Below are 18360 nucleotides of genomic sequence, written 5' to 3'. Positions count from 1 at the left end.
CCCATTCCCCCTGCCCCATCTCCCTATCTCCCCTCTGATAATCATCAAGTTGTTCTCTATAGTTAGGTGTCCTTTTTTGGTTTGTCTCTTTTTTTTCTTTGTTCGTTTGTTTTGTTTCTTAAATTCTACATATTAATGATATCATATGGCATTTCTTTCTCTGACTTATGTCACTTAGCATTAGACTCTCTAGATCCATCTATGTTATTCCAAATGGCAAGATTTCATTCTTTTTTATGGTTGAGTAATATTTCATTATATGTATATATACACACCACATCTTCATCCATTATCTATTGATAGACACTTAGGCTACATTCATAATTTGGCTATTGTAAGTAGTGCTGCAATAAACACAGAGTGCATATATCTTTTTGAACCAGTGTTTTTGTATTCTTTGGGTAAATATCCAGTAGTGAAATTACTGGATCATATGGTAGTTCTACTTTTACATTTTTGAGGAAACTCTATAATGTTTCCACAGTGGCTACTCCAGTTTGCTTTCCGGCCCACAGTGCAAGAGGATTTCTTTTTTTTTTTTTTTTAAGATTTTTTATTATCTTATTTATTTGACAGATAGAGATCACAAGTAGGGAGAGAGGCAGGCAGAGAGAGAGAGAGGAGGAAGCAGGCTCCCTGCCAAGCAGAGAGCCCGATGCGGGGCTCGATCCCAGGACCCTGGGACCATGACCTGAGTGAAAGGCAGAGGCTTTAACCCACTGAGCCACCCAGGCGCCCCGGATTTCTTTTTCTCCACATCCTTGCCAACATTTGCTGTTTCTTGTGGTTTTGATTTTAGCCATTCTGACAGGTGTGAGGTGATATCTCACTGTAGTTTTGTTTTGCATTTCCCCAATGATCGCTGATGTTGAACATCTATTCATGTCTGTTACCGATCTCGATGTCTTTGGAGAAATGTCTGTTCATGTCTTTTGGCCCATTTTTAAATCAGATTTTTTGTTTTTTGGGTGTTGAGTTTTTGTAAGTTCTTTATAGATTTTGGATACTAATCCTTTATCAGATAAGTCATTTGTAAGTAAGTATCTCCTCCCATTCAGTAGGTTGTCTTTTAATTTTGTTGACTGTTTCCTTTGTTGTGCAGAAGCTTTTAATTTTAATGTAGTCTCAAAAGTTTAAATTTTTGCTTTTGTTTCCCTTGCCTCAGAAGACCTATCTAGAAAAATGTTGCTATGGCTGATGTCAGAGAAATTACTGCCTGTGCTCTCTTCTAGGATTTTTTACAGTGTTGGGTCTCACATTTAGGTCTTTAATCCATTTTGATTTATTTTTGTGTATGGTGTAAGAAAATGGTCCAGTTTCACTCTTTTGCACTAGCTGTTTCAGATTTCCCAACATCATTTGTTGGAGAGACTGTCTTTTTCCATTGCATATTCTCACCTCTTTCATTGAAGATTAATTAACCATTAATTTGCTTTTCTTTTTCTAGTTTCCAAAGGTGGAAGTTGAGTTCATGATCTAAGATCTTTCATCTTTTCTAAGAAAAGTTTTAATACTATACATTTCAGTCTAAGTACTGCTTTAGCAACATCTCACAAATTTTGAAATGCTGAGTTTTTATTTTCATTAATATTAAAATGCTTTCTAATTTCCCTTTCTCTTTCTTCCTTAATGTAGAAATTATTTGGAAATGTTATTTAGTTTCCAAATGTTTGAAGGAGTTCAGATATCTTTCTATTACTGTTTTCTGGTCTCTGGTTCCATTGTGACCAGAGAACAAACTTTGAATAACTTCAATCCTTTTAATTTTTAGACACTTATCTTATATCCCAGATATAGACTATTTTGGTAAATATCCCATATGTATTTGAAAAGAATGTGTGTTCTCTTGTTAGTTGGAGTGTTCTATAAGTAACACTTAAGTCAAATTGTATAATCAGTGTTCAAATTCTCTGTATCTTTACTAATATTCTATCCATGGGTTCTGTCAAGGTATTAAGGAGAGTCACTGAAATCTCTAACTATAATTGTAGATTTATTTATCATTTTGCTTCATGCAGTTTGAAATCCTATTATTAGACGCATACATAGTTAGAATTTTTATTTTCTCTTAATGCATTTATTCCTCTATCACAAAATGACCTTTTAATTCCTGCAAATATTATTAGCTTTGAAATCTAATTTGTTTGATATCAATAGTCATGTCAGTTTCTTGTAATTAGTGTTTAGCATTAGTGTTAACATCTTTTGCCCCATTTATCCTTTTAATCTATTTGTGTCTTTATATTTAAAGCGTATTTCTTGTAGGCAGCATAAAGTTGAGTCTTGCTTTATTAAAAAAAAAAAAAAATCCGGGGGCACCTGGGTGGCTCAGTGGGTTAAAGCCTCTGCCTTCAGCTCAGGTCATGATCTCAGGGTCTTGGGATCGAGCCCCGCATCAGGCTCTCCGCTCGGCAGGGAGCCTGCTTCCTCCTCTCTCTCTGCCTGCTTGTCTGCCTACTTGTGATCTCCATCTGCAAATAAATAAATAAATAAAATCTTAAAAAAAAAAAAAAATCCAAGTGATGCCTCAGGGGCACAGTCAATTAAGCACCAGATTCTTGGTTTTAGCTCACGTCATGATCTCGGGGTCATGAGGCTAAGCCTCACATCGGGCTCCATTGGTTAAGACTCCCCACCTCCACCACTGTCTCTCTAAAATAAATCAGTCTTTAAAAAAATTCAATCTGATAATTTCTGACTTTTAATTGTAGTGCTTATACCACTTGCATTTAATGTTATTGTTGACTTGGTGGGGCTCAAATATGCCATTTTGAAACTTTTCTCTTTGTCCCATCTGTTCTTTGTTCCCTTTTCCCTTACTCTCTGTTTTTATAGTAACAGTATTTTATATTTACAATTCAAGCTTATCCCCTTTATTGTCATGTTGTTTTGTTATTTTATTGGTCACCTAGGGTTTGTAGTATGCTTCTTTAAATTATTGCAATCCGTCTTCAAGTGATATTATACCACTTCATGTAGAGTATAAGAATCTTACAATATTATGCCTCCATTTCTCTCTCCTGGTCATGCGTTTTACTTCCACAAATGTTATAAACCCCACACTACCTTGTTATTATTTTTATTTAAACAATGATCTTTTATAGAGATTTAAATAGCAAGAGAAAAAGTACACACCCATATCCACACATTTTTCTTCTGCCTGAGTACTTCTTTTATATATGAGTTGTAGTGTGGCTATATTGGTGTCTTAGTCAGCCTGGGCTGTTATAGAAAAATAGAAGAAACTGGATAGCATAAACAATAGAACTTCTTTCCCATAGTTCCTCAGTCTGGGAATTCCAAGATCAAGGTCCCAGCTAATTTCGTTCTTGGGGAGGGCTCTTCTTGGCTTGTGGATAGCTGCCTTCTCACTGTCTTTGCATAGGGGGAGAACTCTAGTCTCTCTTTGTCTTTCTATAAGGATACTAATTCTGTCCTAGGGGTTCCCTCCTCATGACTTCATCTAAACCTAATTGCTTTCCAAAGGCCCCATCTCCAAATATTGCATGGGTTTAGGGCTTTTGGAGGTGGACATAAGCATTTGGTCCATCATTGTTGGTGATAAATTCTTTCAGTGTTTGTTTCTCTTAAGAAGTCTACTGCCAGGGCGCCTGGGTGGCTCAGTGGGTTAAAGACTGCCTTCGGCTCAGGTCATGATCCCAGCGTCCTGGGATCAAGTCCCCTGCCCGCATCCGGCTCTCAGGAGGGAGGCTGCTTCTTCCTCTCTCTCTGCCTGCTTCTCTGCCTACTTGTAATCTCCGTCTGTCAAATAAATAAAATCTTAAAAAAAAAAAAAAGACTAAAAAAAAAAAAGAAGTCTACTGTCTTCATTTTTGAAAGTTATTTTTGTGAGGAAATAGATTCTAGATCGACAATTGTTTTCTTTTCAGTACTTTGAAAATGTCATTGCACTGTCTTTTCATTTGCATGGTTTCCAATGAAAAATCTGCTTTCATCCTTATCTTTGTTCCTCTGCTCTTCCCCCTCTAGCTACTTTTAAGATTCTTTATCACTGTTTCGAGCAATTTGATTATGAAGTACTTTGGTGTAATTTTTTCATGGTTTTTGAGCTTTTTTGAAAGGGTGAGTATAGTTTTCACCAAATTTGAAAGCATGTCAGACATTATTTAACTACCTAAATGGAGACTATCTGAAACTGTCCCACAGCTCACAAATGCTCTGTACATTTTTCTTTTTGGTAGTCTTCTCTGTGTGTTTCATTTTGGACAGTTTCTACTGCTAGGCCTTCAAGTTCACTAATCCTTTCTTCTGCAATATCTAATCTGCCATTAATTCCTTTCACAGTAATTTTCATCTCAGAAATTGTGGTTGTCATCTCTAAAAGTTCAATTTGGGTCTTTTTTATATCTCCCACAACTTGCTTAAGATATTTAATCACTCCTCTAACTTCTTGAACATTTGGAATACAGTTATAATAACTATTTCTGTCTGTTAATTCTAACATCTGTGTCAATTCTGGTTTAGTTTTGATTGCTAGTTCTCTTCATTATGAGTCATATTTCCCTGCTTCTGTGCATGCCTGAAAAGTTTTGATTGGAGCCTACCTTGTTAGATGCTTGATACTTGTGTGTTCTTATTAACATTCTTGAACTTTGTCCTAGGACTCAGTTGAGTTATATCGCAATAGTTCGGTCCTCTAGGTTTAGCTTTTTGAGATCTTTAGGTGGGAAGAGCAGCATTTAATATAGACTTCCTTCTTCCCCACTACTGATTCAAGACTCTTCTGAATATTTTACCCAATGTCCCTTGAATTATGGGTTCTCTAGTCTGGATGGTAGGAACAGGTATTATTCCTGATCATCTGTGAGCTCTGAGTACTGTTCCTTCTAATTGTTTTGGGTCTTTCTTTCCTCATTTTTGGTATTTTTCTCACACACATGTGTTAATGAGTACTCCGCAGAATATTTAAGGGAAACCCTCTGCAGATCTCTGGAATTTTCTCTCTGTGAAGCTCTCTCTTCTTTGCTACTCTGTTTTCTGAAGTGTAGCCACAACACTCTCTCCTGACTATTATTAGTTCTGTCTCCTCAACTCAGGAGTCAGCCAAGATCTTCTTTGGTTTATCTTTCCCCTACCATTGTCTGGAAACACTCTCAAAACAGTAAGCTGGGCTCAGCTTGTTTTTCCTTCTTTTAGGGATCAATGTCCTTTGTTGCTTGGTGTCCAATGTCTTGAAGAGCATTGTTTGATATATTTTATTTGTTTTTATAGTTGCTTCAGGTGGGAGTAAATTTAGTAACTCTAGTACCTGTTACTCCATCTTGGCTGGAAGTAAAAATCCTGGATTTAGTCTTTACGTTACAGTTAAACTGAAAAAATTACAAACAATTATATATCACTTTGCTAAACATATAGTGTAAATTTTGCTCTACTATAAATGATGATTTGTAATACCTAGTTTACAAAAATATTTTTGCAAACAAGAACTTTCAGTTCTTTGACTTCCAATAAAACATAAAGTATCTGTAAGTTTCATTACTTGGAATCATTTTTTATTCAATAAGGATAGCATTTTAAGTGACACAATTCAGTTACAATGATCATAAGCCATGGAGCAAGACTGAGTTTGCATGGCTTCTGTCTTTATGACTAGCTAATTGCTGCTAAAATATTTTTTTACCTAGTAAGAAGAACAAGTTTTTTTCCATTTTCTCAAGATTAAATGATTATTAAGAAAGCATACCACATTGTATAGAAATCAACATTATCTCCCTTAATTCTGTGCATCTGGGACTATAAAAATGTCACTGTCCCTGTCCCATATCTTTAAATTAACATTCTCAGGTCACAATAATAAGTCTTCCCAAAGGGGACCTTCTGGAAAACAAATTATCTCCTTGGCTCTTATTTCCCTCTTTTTATAGCATGCACCAGAATTCTACCCAAGAAGTATATATATTGGGGAGTATTGAGGGGATCCATCAGCAAGCTCAGTTGTTGACAGTCATATGATTAGAGACAAACACAAAGGGATAGGTCAATATTGGCAAAAAAAAGTCCTGTAACATCTTGGGAATAACTCCTCATTTTACTCCTGGTGGAAACCCCACTGTCCAGTGCATACGTATTGATGAACCAGGCCAGTGAGAGACAAAGTCACAAATAAATGATGTCACCTAGGAGGTGAGATATAAGACTTGCAAAAAATTCTAGGGTACCCTCTTCATGTGGAGGGTACATGAGTTACAAAGCCCACAGTACTTGGATTTTCTGCCAATGATATGTACCACAGATCTCAGAGTGATCACATGGAAGGAATGTGTGATAAGAGTAGCAGCAGAATGAGCCACCATCTCTCAAGACAACCTTGATAACTTGGTTGAAGGAAGGTGTGATTTCTTTCTGTACATTTCCAGGGCCTAAGTCCTGTAAAACTTTATCATGGAGCACAGTTCCAAGGACTCCTGAACTCAGTCTTGGAGTTAAGCCTGTGAGTAACCCATGCTTCTCATTGATGTTCACAATGTGCTGAGCATAACAAAACAGACCTGGAGGCTGCATACTTGCCGCCCAAAAATATTTCATCCCATTGTTGGGGGAAGAGGCTCATATCCCACTTGGATGGATACCTTCATGTACATAAGCTGCTAGAACAGGATGGTGAGACCAGAGCCCAGGAGCACCTGACTAGTCATGGCTGCCACGATGGCACACAGAGGCCAAAGACAAATATTTCCTATTCTGGCATCTTTTACATGAAATATTTTCAGGATTTTCTTATCTCCCATAGGTGGTCTCATGTCTGATTTATTTTTTTCATTCTTAGTTCTCAAATTAATACTCTTCTCCTATCACGTTTAGTCTTCTCAGTCTTTGGAAATTTATTTATTTGTTTATTTAAAGTCCCAATAGCTTACATGTAGCAGGCAGTACTCAAAATTAGGTGCAAAAAGTAATGTTCTACAAGGTAAATGGTATGCTTAACTCATAAAAGCAGGAGATTTGTAAGAGAGATCTCATTTTTCCAGTCCATTTATGGGTATCTAATATTAATGCACCTACACCAAGAAGAGAGAAGCTCCCTACAAAGGATACAAAGCCTTAAGTTCTTTTGTGAAACAAGAAATGAAAGAAAGTTAAAAGAGAAATGAAAGTGAGGTGCAGAGGAAGGAGGAGTATACCTGGGATCTAGGTCTTTTGATCCAGCTCTGGCACTTACCAGCTTTGCAGATTATGGATAAGCTGCTTAACTTTCTCTGGAACTGCTTCCATATTTATAAAACAAAAGTCTGAACTAGAAGATCAGCAAAGTTCTTACATATCTATACTTCTCTGAGTCTTAGACTCTATAAAAGAAATACCTAGTTGGTTACAGGCAGTGGGTCACCATCATCATAGTTGAAGGAAGCTAGCTTTCTTTGGCCTTCTAAAGACCATTCATACAACCTCTTCTATTGTTGTTGATGTTGCATGGCTTAAAAGAAACTGCCTCCGCAGAGGTGGTTACAGGTAATGGGATGGACAATATAAAGGAAAAAACCAAAACCTTCTGGGAGAGAAGGAACTAATACCTCAACCCTTGCTCTCACAGGTTCCAGGTTAGGAAGATCTGTCTGGATAGACCATGATATTCCTGAGTAAATGGAGGAGAGCAAGTAAGTCCCTTGAGGTGAAATTACCTTTTGGAAATGGAGAATCCAAATCTAGGAAGACATTTTGGCACAACATGTGGTGCTAATGCCATTAGCTCTTTCGGTCCTAGACATCTTAGCCCATAGGTTTGTTCTGGGAACTACAGCTGAGTAAGGGAGTATAAGCTAAAAGAATTATTTCACCTGGAAACCCAGTGTGGAGTTCCACTGAAGTCCGAACAGGGGCCTGACTACTACACAGCAGCCCTGGATGAGAGTCTACCCCACCAGGCAGGGAGCAGCCATTAATAGTGGGGAAGCCAAGGCAGTGTAGTGTGTGGACTCAGATTCCAGTTCACAAGGAAGATAGTCTCTTTCTGGTCTAAGATATCTGGGAGGAGGGGACCTCAAGGAAGGATTCAATATCCTGCAATAGGGCAGGTTTGGGAAAATAAAGGGGCTATGGTGATGTATGTTCCCTGAGTCGATGAAGGCTATGATAGTCACATGAACACGGACATCTGCTTTTTGGGTTAAACCTTCCAGAGAGTTTTAGAAGACACTTAAAACAGATTATATCTGTTCATCAAATGGTATAATCTAAAATCTATAATTCCCATGAAGCTGTTGCTAGACTTTAACCTGTCTGAGGATTTTCTTGCTTTTATTACATTATTCCTGGATAATCCTTCCTTATGCCATGCCAGCACCACTCTCTTCCTCTTGGCCTTTACATTCCTATTGGATCTTATCACACCCCTCACTGTTGGCCCCTCTTCAAGCATAATGGAACATACTGTTTCTTCTTCTTTTAGAAATCAGTCAGCCCTTCTCATCCTCCAATTACCATGGGTGCTCTTCTAGGAACTCCCTCCAACTTGTCTGTTTTTGACTCACCAATACCAACCTGAATTCCGTTTCTCCTATCACTGCATTATGTCCCATTAAGTTTTTTATTTTCCATTTGCTTTGCTAATATTAATTAAAAAAACACCCCCCCCCCCCAAAGCAGCAAATCCAGAAATCTGCAGCAGGACCCATGGGATCTAAGAATGAAATACTTTGTAGTGAGTAACAGAGCCCAGAATAGCATGTAGGAGTCTGACAGCCAGTCTTTACACTAAGCATTAGACAATGTGTTAAAGTGTGTAGACATTAGCTGAAATCAGATTGTAAGGAAGCCTTCCAAAGGTTCTGATTTGGGTTTTGGCTGGATCTCATTCTTCTTTTTGTAGGCCAAAAAACCCAGCTGCACATGTACATACACATATACCCCAATCATCTTATCATATGGTTCAGCAGTAAAAGTTAATTACTATTATTTTCTCATAATATGCTCATTCTTTAAAAAAAAAAAAACTACACAGACCACAACTCTGATCAGAGACATAATATTAATGAATACAGACTTGCTTATTCATTTCCTCATTCAGTCTTCATTCATTATTGGTTTATATTCAGAAATTAAAACATCTGACACTTAGTTCTGAAGGTTAAAAGTATAAATCAAAAAACCAAAAAGACAAAAAAAGTCTACAGTGGGAAATGTGAGAAGCTGAAATTCACAAAAAAGTAGAATGTTACGTTTTTCAGACAACCTGTCATGTCTAGAATGGTTCACATGAAAAGAAATGAATATGCCTTGCAGGTAATGAAAAAGACCAAATTATAAACCATTTCATTTGAAATTCCAACCACATTTCCCATAGAAACAGGGCATTAAGTAAATACTTCTGTGAATCACACACTAAATTATTTAGTAATTGCTGAGGAAATTCCTGTTCTTATCAAGCATGCTTTTTTTAAAAAAAGTTATTTACAATGAAACTATAAGTGTTAGTTTTTATAAAAGAAATTTATCAAGTCTATAGAAATTTTAGAGTGCATAGTGGCATTAAAATTACTAAGTTATTGCTTTTGGATTGGAAACACTTTTCAATTGCATCAAGACTCAAACTTCTTACTTAAAGTGGAAAGCAATCCAATTTCGGTACTTTATAATAGAAAACTGCAGTGCCTGTCATTTAATGTCTCTAATGCCTTAGATAGCTAGAGTAAGGGCCTGACATTGAGCAGCTAAAACGTTCCGTGTTCTTTATTTACTCAAACACTCCATCTGCGTGTGTGCTCGTCAGTGCCAAGGGAACTGAAATTTAAGGCTGCTGTTAGAAGGAAGCACTTGCAATTGTATCATCAAATCCTTAATAGCTCTGAATGGTTCTTGTACTTCAACATAAACTTCCATCTTCTTTGACCTTTTGGGAAGAAGTTCAATTTATTGACACAGTTTGTGACAATGGTTTTTACTGTATAGTTGAAAAAAAATAAAGAATTTAGGGACAATGATCATAAGCCCCAATTTTTGGGTAATTTTTGTTGCTGATGTTGTTTCACTCGTTTTTAAAAAAACAGACCAAAATACAAAATAACCCAAGCTTTCTAAATATCTCGTAATAAGAGAGTGACAAGTAGTCACACTTCTATATTTAAATGTGAACTGTATGGAAAGGCAGGCTGTGATGTGGAGCTTGAGCTAGAAGTATTGGAATGTTGGTAGCAGACAGTCCCCATCAGAATACCACCAGCATTTTTCACAGAGCTAGAACAAACAGTTCTAAAATTTGGATGGAACCACAAAAGACCCTGAATAGCCAAAGCAATCCTGAAAAAGAAAAGCAAAGCATCATGATTCCAGACTTCAAGGTATATTACAAAACTGTAGTTATCAAGACAGTATGGTACTGGCACAAAAACAGACACACAGATCAATGGAACAGACTAGAAAACCAGGAAATGGACCCACAATTCTATGGACAACTAATCTTCAACAAAGCAGAGAAGAGTATCAATGGAAAAAAAGACAGTCTTTTCAACAGATGGTGTTGGGAAAACTAGACAGTCACATGCAGAAGAATGAAACTGGACCATTTCATTCTCTTCACACCATACACAAAAATTAATTCAAAATGGATGAAAGACCTAAATGTGAGATGGGAAACCATAAAAATTCTAGAGGAGAACTCAGGCAGCAACTTTTTTGACTTCAGCTGTAGCAATCTCTTATTAGACATGTCACTAGGGGCAAGGGGAACAAAAGCAAAAACGAATTATTGGGACTTCATCAAGATAAAAATCTTCTACATAGTGAAAGAAACAATCAACAACGTTAAAAGGCTATCTAGGGAATGGGAGAAGATATTTGTAAATGACATACCTGATAAAGGGTTAGTATCCAAAATCTATAAGAGCTTATTAAACTCAACACCCAAAAAACAAATAACCCAGTTAAGAAATGGGCAGAAGACATGAACAGACATTTTTCCAAAGAATACATCCAGATGGCTAACAGAGCCATGAAAAGATGCTCAACATCACTCGCCATTAGGTAAATACAAATCAAAACCACAATGAGATACCACCTCACACCAGTCAGAATGTCTGAAATGAATAATATAGGAGACAACAGGTGTTGGTGAGGATGCGGAGAAAGGGGAACCCTCTTGCACTGTTGGTGGGAATGCAAGCTGGTGTGGCCACTCTGTAGAGAAGTATGGAGGTTTCTCAAAATGGTATGGAGATTTCTCAAAAAGCTAAAAATAGAAATACCCTATGATCCAGCAATTGCACTACTAGGTATTTATTCAAAGGATATAAAAATACACATTCAAGGGGGCACCTGGGTGGCTCAGTCAGTTACGTGTCTTACTCTTGGTTTCAGCTCAGGTCATGATTTTATGGTCCTGAGACTGAGCCCCTCCTGCTCTCACTCTCTCTCTAAAAAAAAAAAAAAAAAAAAAAAATAGAGAGATGCCTGGATGGCTCAGTCGTTAAGTGTCTGCCTTTGGCTCAGGTCATGATTCTGGGGTCCTGGGGTCAAGCCCCGCATCAGGCTCCCTGCTCGGTGGAAAGCCTGCTTCTCCCTCTCCCACCCCCCAAGCTTGTGTTCCCTCTCTCACTGTGACTCTCTCTGTCAAATAAATGAATCTTTAAAAAAAAAAACTAAACACATTGAAAGGAGTACCTGTACCCTGATGTTTACAGCAGCATTATCAATAATAGCCAAACTGTGGAAAAAGCCCAAATGCCCATCAACTGATGAATGATAAAGAAGATACAGTGTACATACACACACACACACACACACACACACACACACACACACACACACAGAGGAATACTACGCAGCCATCAAAAGAATGAAATTTTGCCATTTGCAATGATGTGGATGGAGTCAGAATGTATTATGCTAAGCAAAATAAGTCAGAGAAAGACAAATACCATATGATTTCACTCATATATGGAAATTAAGAAACAAAATAGAGGAATATACAGAAGGCGGGGGGAACAAATCATGAGAGACTCTGAGTTAAGAGAACAAACTGAGAGTTGATGGAGGGAGGAGGAGGGGATGGGCTAGACAGGTGATGGGCATTAAGGATGGTGGCACTTGTTAGGATGAGCCCTGGGTATTATATGTAAATGATGAATCAAGGCACCATACTCCTGAAACCAATATTGCATTGTATGTCAACTAACTGGAATTAAACAAAAGAAGAATATTGGTAGCAGGCTATAGGTGTTAATTTAAAGATAATAAAGAATTAAAGACATATAACACATCCACCAAACTGGAAAGAACTAAAATGTTTGGCAATTTCAAGTGTTTGTGGAAATGTAAAGCAACGGGGACTCATATATATGGGCCAATTATGACCGAATATTTCCATTCCTGGGTTACACCCAAGACACTACTGTATGTCTGTTAACAGGAACTCTGTATTAGAGTGCTCACAGCAGGGGCACATGGGTGGCTCAGTCAGTTAAGCGGCTGCTTTTGGCTCAGGTCATGATCCCAGGGTCCCGGGATTGAGCCCCCCATCAGGCTCCCTACTCGGTGGGGAGTCTGTTTTTCCTTCTCTCTCTGCCTGCTGCTCTGCCTACTTATGCTCTCTATCTCTCTATCAAACAAATAAATAAAATCTTAAAAAAGTAGAAAAAGAGTGCTCACAGCAGTGTTGTTCAGCATCCCTCCCAACAGAAACAATACAACGTCTGTCAGTAGCTGGATGAATAATTACACTGAAGCATATTCACAGATTCATACATTGGGAAGACACAAAGCACGTAAGAGTCACATGCAACAACATGAACAATTCTCACTAATCTAGTGTTGAATACTGAGCCAGAGAAGCAAGACACAAAATAATAACATACAATTGGATTCCTTTATATCAAGTTCAAAAATGGGCAAAAGTTAAATATATAGAGATACATACATAGGTGATAAAACTATAAAGAAAAGACTCAGAACAGAGTTTCCATCTGTGGGGAGAGAGTTGTTATCGGCCAGTGGTATTGGGGGCAGGCGGGCTCAGGGGTGCTGTCACAATGTTCTGTTTCTTGACATTGGTGATAAGTAGCTGTGCCTTCACCTTGTGTTAAATTATACCTCTGTCTCCACACTTTGCTATTATAAGTAAAAAAACCGTCCAGCTTGCTCCAAATTAAAGATTGTAGGAAAGGGTTAACAGCTCAAGTTACCTGCCTCAGGCTGTACAACTTAATCATGAAAGTCCTAGGGTGGACTTTAGGTTTCAAATGAAAACACAAAAAAATCTGCAAAAATGGGCAGAATATGAGGAGGAGGCCCTTCAGGAGTTGGTGAGAAATCTAAGCCTGGCTTCTGCCCCAGAGCAGGACCCTTTTCAGAGATCTCGGGTTTCATCTTCTCTTGTGAAATCCAAATCATTTCAAGGCACTTCCAGGTCCGTATCTATGAAATGAGGAAACAGACGAGGTGACCTGCAAGGCGTTGCGAGTTCTAATTTCTATGATTCTATGAAAGGACAAAGGCTTTAGGAAAAACCTGAAACACGAGCTTCTCTACCTACAGTTCTTGAGAAGGCTGTTTCCAAGAAGTTAGGGGTGGTCAAAAAAACACAGCTGGCTGGAAGGGAGAAATGCCATTACGGAGGGGTGTAGGGGGTTGGGTGAGCCGGGTGGTGGGTATTATGGAGGGCACGTATGGCATGGAGCACTGGGTGTGGTGCATAAACAATGAATTTTGGAACACTGAAAAAAAACTACATTAAAAAAAAAAGAAGAAGAAGAGAGGAAGACTTGCCCAATAACGGTGTGAATGTTTCTGTCTTATGAATAAGTCAACCCAAAGGAAGGATGAAGCAATGGAACACAGTGCTCAATGGTACTGAGAAGTAGTTCACTTTGCTCTCTTCTCACTCCTCTCCCCGAAAACAGTGCTCTGGTCAGGACACATTCTCAGAGGCTGTCTCACCCATGCGGCTATGGAATGAAGGAGGGCGTTCATAGACTCCTCCTGTCTGAGTCTCCACCCAGTAATAGCACGTGAGACAACATTGCTTGGGGTCTGGGGGCGGGGAGGGGGGCGGTACGGCTTGGGTTTAACAAGAACATAGAGCCTACACTGTCAAAAAGTAGATGAAAGAGATTAAATTCTTTGAAATTGATGGGTGAAGAGGACTCCACACCAGGCTGTCCAAGATGCAGTTATTGTTAGTGGAGGCTGGCAATGAGGGAGGGGCATGTGTATGGTGAAGGGAGGAGAAGGGCAGGCAGAAAACGTGGAATGAGGGATTGGCAGATTTGGATGTGCGGCTCTGTGAGCACCTACCCAGCTCCTCTTTTCTATAATTTGATGCTTGTTTTTGGTTCTTTTGTGATAACCCACCAGCGAAGGTTGAAGCCAAAGTCCCCATTTATTCTGCCGGGGTAGGTCCTTTTCTACCCTTGACTCGTTTTCTTTTCTATATTGTCACTTCCAGTTTGTCTCCCACACTACTTCTTTGTCTCTGTGTTCTCCATTTATATTCATTTCTCATACATCAATCTCTGCTTCCTATTAGCATTTGCTTCTTGCCTTTTATGAGTTAGAGGACAGAGAGAAGTCATTTCTTTTCTACATTTTTCTTTATCAGGGCATCTGTGGGAAACAGTCTCTCCCGGTATCCCCTTCTAGCCGGAGAATATTCCCCTAGAGCTTCGTGCTGCTAATGTGAGAAGAAATTATGAACAGTGATTAGGAGGCTAAACGAGGGTGGTGGGACCTATTTACTTCATTAGGTTCCTTCAGGGAAAAAGCCAGGGTGGGAAACCGAGAGATAAGGGTTAATACTAAAAGAATAAAAGATCCATTTGACTCAGAGCAATCTTCAGTCTGCCTGGATTCTAGCAGACACCCTTCTCCATGGGGAAATCATTACAGAGAAATGACATGCAAAGTACGCCAAAAAGCTTCTGAGTCAAACCAGAGGGAGGATGACTCAACGGATCATGTTACGTTTTAATAGAAGTCGCTGCATATCCGTACCCAGTGCACAGTTCAACACGGGGTGTGCACCCCTCCCCAAAACTTCTCCGTCGGGTGGGAGGGGAGTTCCCAGAGCCTGACAGAAATTATTCTGTCTTAGATAAGAACCAAGTCAAAACTCACAACAGAGAATCAAAGACTAAGAAAAGACAACAGATAGTCAAATGCAGAAAAAAAGGGGAGACTGCAAGTGGCTCTGACTCCAACTGCCGCATTACTGTCAAACCCGAGATTGTCAAAAACGGAACTCGGTAATTAGTGGACTTCAAATCTGATGACGGGGAGGGGAGGGAGAGGGAGCGGCAGAGGGAAGCCGGGAAGGGAGGAGGAAGAGGACATCTATGTGTTATAAATTTAAAAATGTGGTCTGTAGAATTACCTTCAAAAGATACCATGTCATTACCGCCGGAAGTTCACGGCCAGGTCAGTGCCAACACTCAGCTTGTGCGTCCATCCAAGTCAAGAAACCCCGTCAGGGCTGCCAGCGTTCCCAGCACATTTTCTGAACTAGTTTATCACTGGTAGGTGCTAGTAAGTGCAACCCGCCAAAGGCAAATTCATCTGATGGGGAGTTCTGACGCTAAAGGCTGGACTTTCAACTCGAACTCCTTTTCAGGGGGTGGGGGTCAAATCCAGATCTGACGGTCCCTGACGAGTATCTATGGCTCTGGTTCTGGGGTTGTTTACCCCTGCGGTCTCTCTCGATGCTTGCCTTGCTTCCTGGGTGGGCACACTGCTTACAGGTGGGGAAGGAGACGGAAGCGAGTTTCCAAGGCTTGGCAGATATACTGCTTTCACAGAAAAGGTACTTAATAAAAGGAAACTCGTTTCTTTCATGTAGTAGGGTCTTTTGGACCTCATGATTCTGTTCCACAACACCATCTTCTCTGCAGGGACGCAAGCTGGAATGGACGAAGTTGAGATTGTGAGACAGTTCAGCTGGTAAAAAACAATCACAGCTCCGTACCCATGGCAGGCAGCATCTCGTCAAGGCAGAGGAGTCCTCTGGCTCAAGGGTCATCTTGGGAAGTGCTTTGGGAAAGGTTTGGGAGTTTCTGCCAAAGCCTTGGCACCCTCGGTCCTATTTTTCCTATTTAGAAGTGATTAAAACCATGAGGCCAAGACCATTGGTCGGCAGTGCGTTGAATTCCACAACTGGTAATAAAAGTACTTGGAGCATCTGTCACAATACAGGAGATGGAATAGAGGTGGAAGAGTAACACACAGGTGAAACGCTCTCCTGGGAGTCTGGGGAGAAGGAGGTCAGAGGAGAGAGACAGAGGCAGCGGGCGAGGAGGGAGAAAGGATATGCTCGGAGCCTTCCAAGTACCTGTCTGGTCCCTGGCAGCTTCTCAGAATGATGATTATGGTTACCAAAAGGCAGGTCACAAATGCTTCCGGACATCGAGTATGCTGTTTAAAATATAAGTCCTATTATATGATTATACCAGCACAATTCACAGACAGCATTTGTACCCCACAGGATACGCCTCAGATAAAACAAAGAGTATTAAAGAAGAGATTATTTTCTAACTCACTCATTATAAACAGTCAAACTGCAGTGCGGCGGGGGAGAAAATACCCTTTCTCCAAATGGTCAGAAAGGGGTCTGACGAGGGCCAGGCCTTTAGCCACATGCTACTGGAGAGGCATAGGGAAACCTCCGGAAGCACCAGGCAGGAGGAGACTTCTCAGCACTTTCTTGACTCTACCATGTACTAGTTTCCCATTTCTTCTTTCAGCTCGAGGTAGAGGAGCCTCTTTTGAGTCCCTGCTCCTCTACCTCCTTTGAGTCCCTTTTTGAGGCCCACTTCCTAGCTGTAGGGCTTTGGGTACATTAATTAGATTCTGTAATCCTTGGTTTTTCCCAGTGCAAAACGGCTGGGAAGCATAACTGAGATGAAGAGATAAGGTATTTAGGACAGCCTTTGTTTTACAGTAAACACGCCATAAATAAGGGCTATGATGAAAGGAAAATTCATTTCTTCATACATTATATAAATCTGTAATTCTGCACAGGCTGAGTTTCTTACAGTGAGGCAAACCTGGACTGCACGAGGAAGGATGTATGTCTGTGTTTGCCAGATTCGCCTGCTCAGACTTGGGGAAAGGCCAATTTGCTTGCTTTCCATCCATGGCCTGTGAGAAAATAATAGGACAGTGTGTGGGATCTGGCACTTTCTGGCAACTTGGGCCATGGCATCACTGCAGCCTTCCCTCTGTAACATCCCACGGTGACCATGAAGGTCAGAGAAGGCAATAGATCTGAGGGCTCTCTGAGAAGAACAAAGCACTTCGCTTGCATCAGGAATTATCCTCCCCACCATTTGACTAATTCTACACATCATTATATCAAGACTGTCTGCTCTTATGGGCACTTAACCCTGATATATTTCTCTTTCATGCCAAGAGAAAGCATCTGGCAGATGGGGGACTTGCACTGATTCTCATCTCATAACATTTCCAAATATTCTATCCCCTTATATTTGCTAAAAGTGCGTGCTTTGAATAATCCCACATTTCTATTACAGGCTTTTTTGGTTTTCTCTCTCTGCCACCTTTTGGACATGTTTCATTTAAATCAGAAACCCCCTTCATCATGAGACGCTGTGTGGTGTAGCGCTGACGAACCAGCCCCCAGAGCCAGCCTGCTGGTATCTGAACACTGATGGCTAAACCCCCTCAGACAAATCATGTCAGCTCTCAGGAAGGATTTCCCATCATCAATCTCGTTGTCATGAGAAGGAAATCATTCAAAGCGCAAACACGCCAAGTGTTTAGAACAATTCCTCACTAAATACTATATAGGTGATAGTTTGTGGGAGCAGGATAGTGGGATGGTTGAGAACGCAGGCTCTGGGGCAGGCTGCCTGGCTTTGAATCCTGATTCTGCCATTCACCTTGGGCAAGACACTTAAATTTTCTGTGCCTCGGTTTCCTGATTCGTATGAAAAGCATATGATAAAGAGCACCTCTCATGAGGCTGTGAGGAGTAAAACACTCCACATGTTTGTTCACTAGTTCATTCATTCACTCATCCAACAAGTAGTAAATGTTATATAAAACCAGCTGCTTCTTGACCATGCCACCTGCATGCATTCACCTTTCTTTCCCAGACTGATCACAGCTCGTCCTTTTGCATCAGCATCTCCTGTTCACAGCCCTGCCTGCACCACTCTGACTCTCCCCCGTGCCTTCCTATCTCTTGGAATGACAGCAGCTCTCTAACTGCATGGATTTAGGGAAACAGGAGCGGGGCTGGAAATCTGCAGCTTAACCCCCACGGCTGCTGATGTAAGGCAGCCCTACAAACCTGGAACGTCTGCCCTGCCACTTCCTAGAGCTACAGGGAGGACTACTTACATCTTAAGTCTACTTAAGTCTTTCTTCCTTCTCCGTCTCCTTATACGTGGAAGGAAG

At 40.2% G+C, this 18360-nt stretch overlaps 1 protein-coding gene and 1 pseudogene across 1 annotated transcript in view; both read right to left on the bottom strand.

The window, feature by feature from the left end:
* BACH2 (BTB domain and CNC homolog 2) overlaps window positions 1-18360 on the bottom strand; it is a 144215-nt gene that overhangs the window by 80429 nt on the left and 45426 nt on the right. The window lies entirely within an intron of this gene.
* LOC123942118 lies at window positions 5788-6761 on the bottom strand (annotated as a pseudogene).

This window comes from Meles meles, chromosome 5 (genome assembly GCF_922984935.1).
Source record: "Meles meles chromosome 5, mMelMel3.1 paternal haplotype, whole genome shotgun sequence".
In the NCBI taxonomy this organism is placed as follows: domain Eukaryota; kingdom Metazoa; phylum Chordata; class Mammalia; order Carnivora; family Mustelidae; genus Meles; species Meles meles.
The sequence above is the reverse complement of the archived record's forward strand: the minus strand, read 5'-3'. Positions and strand labels throughout refer to the sequence as shown.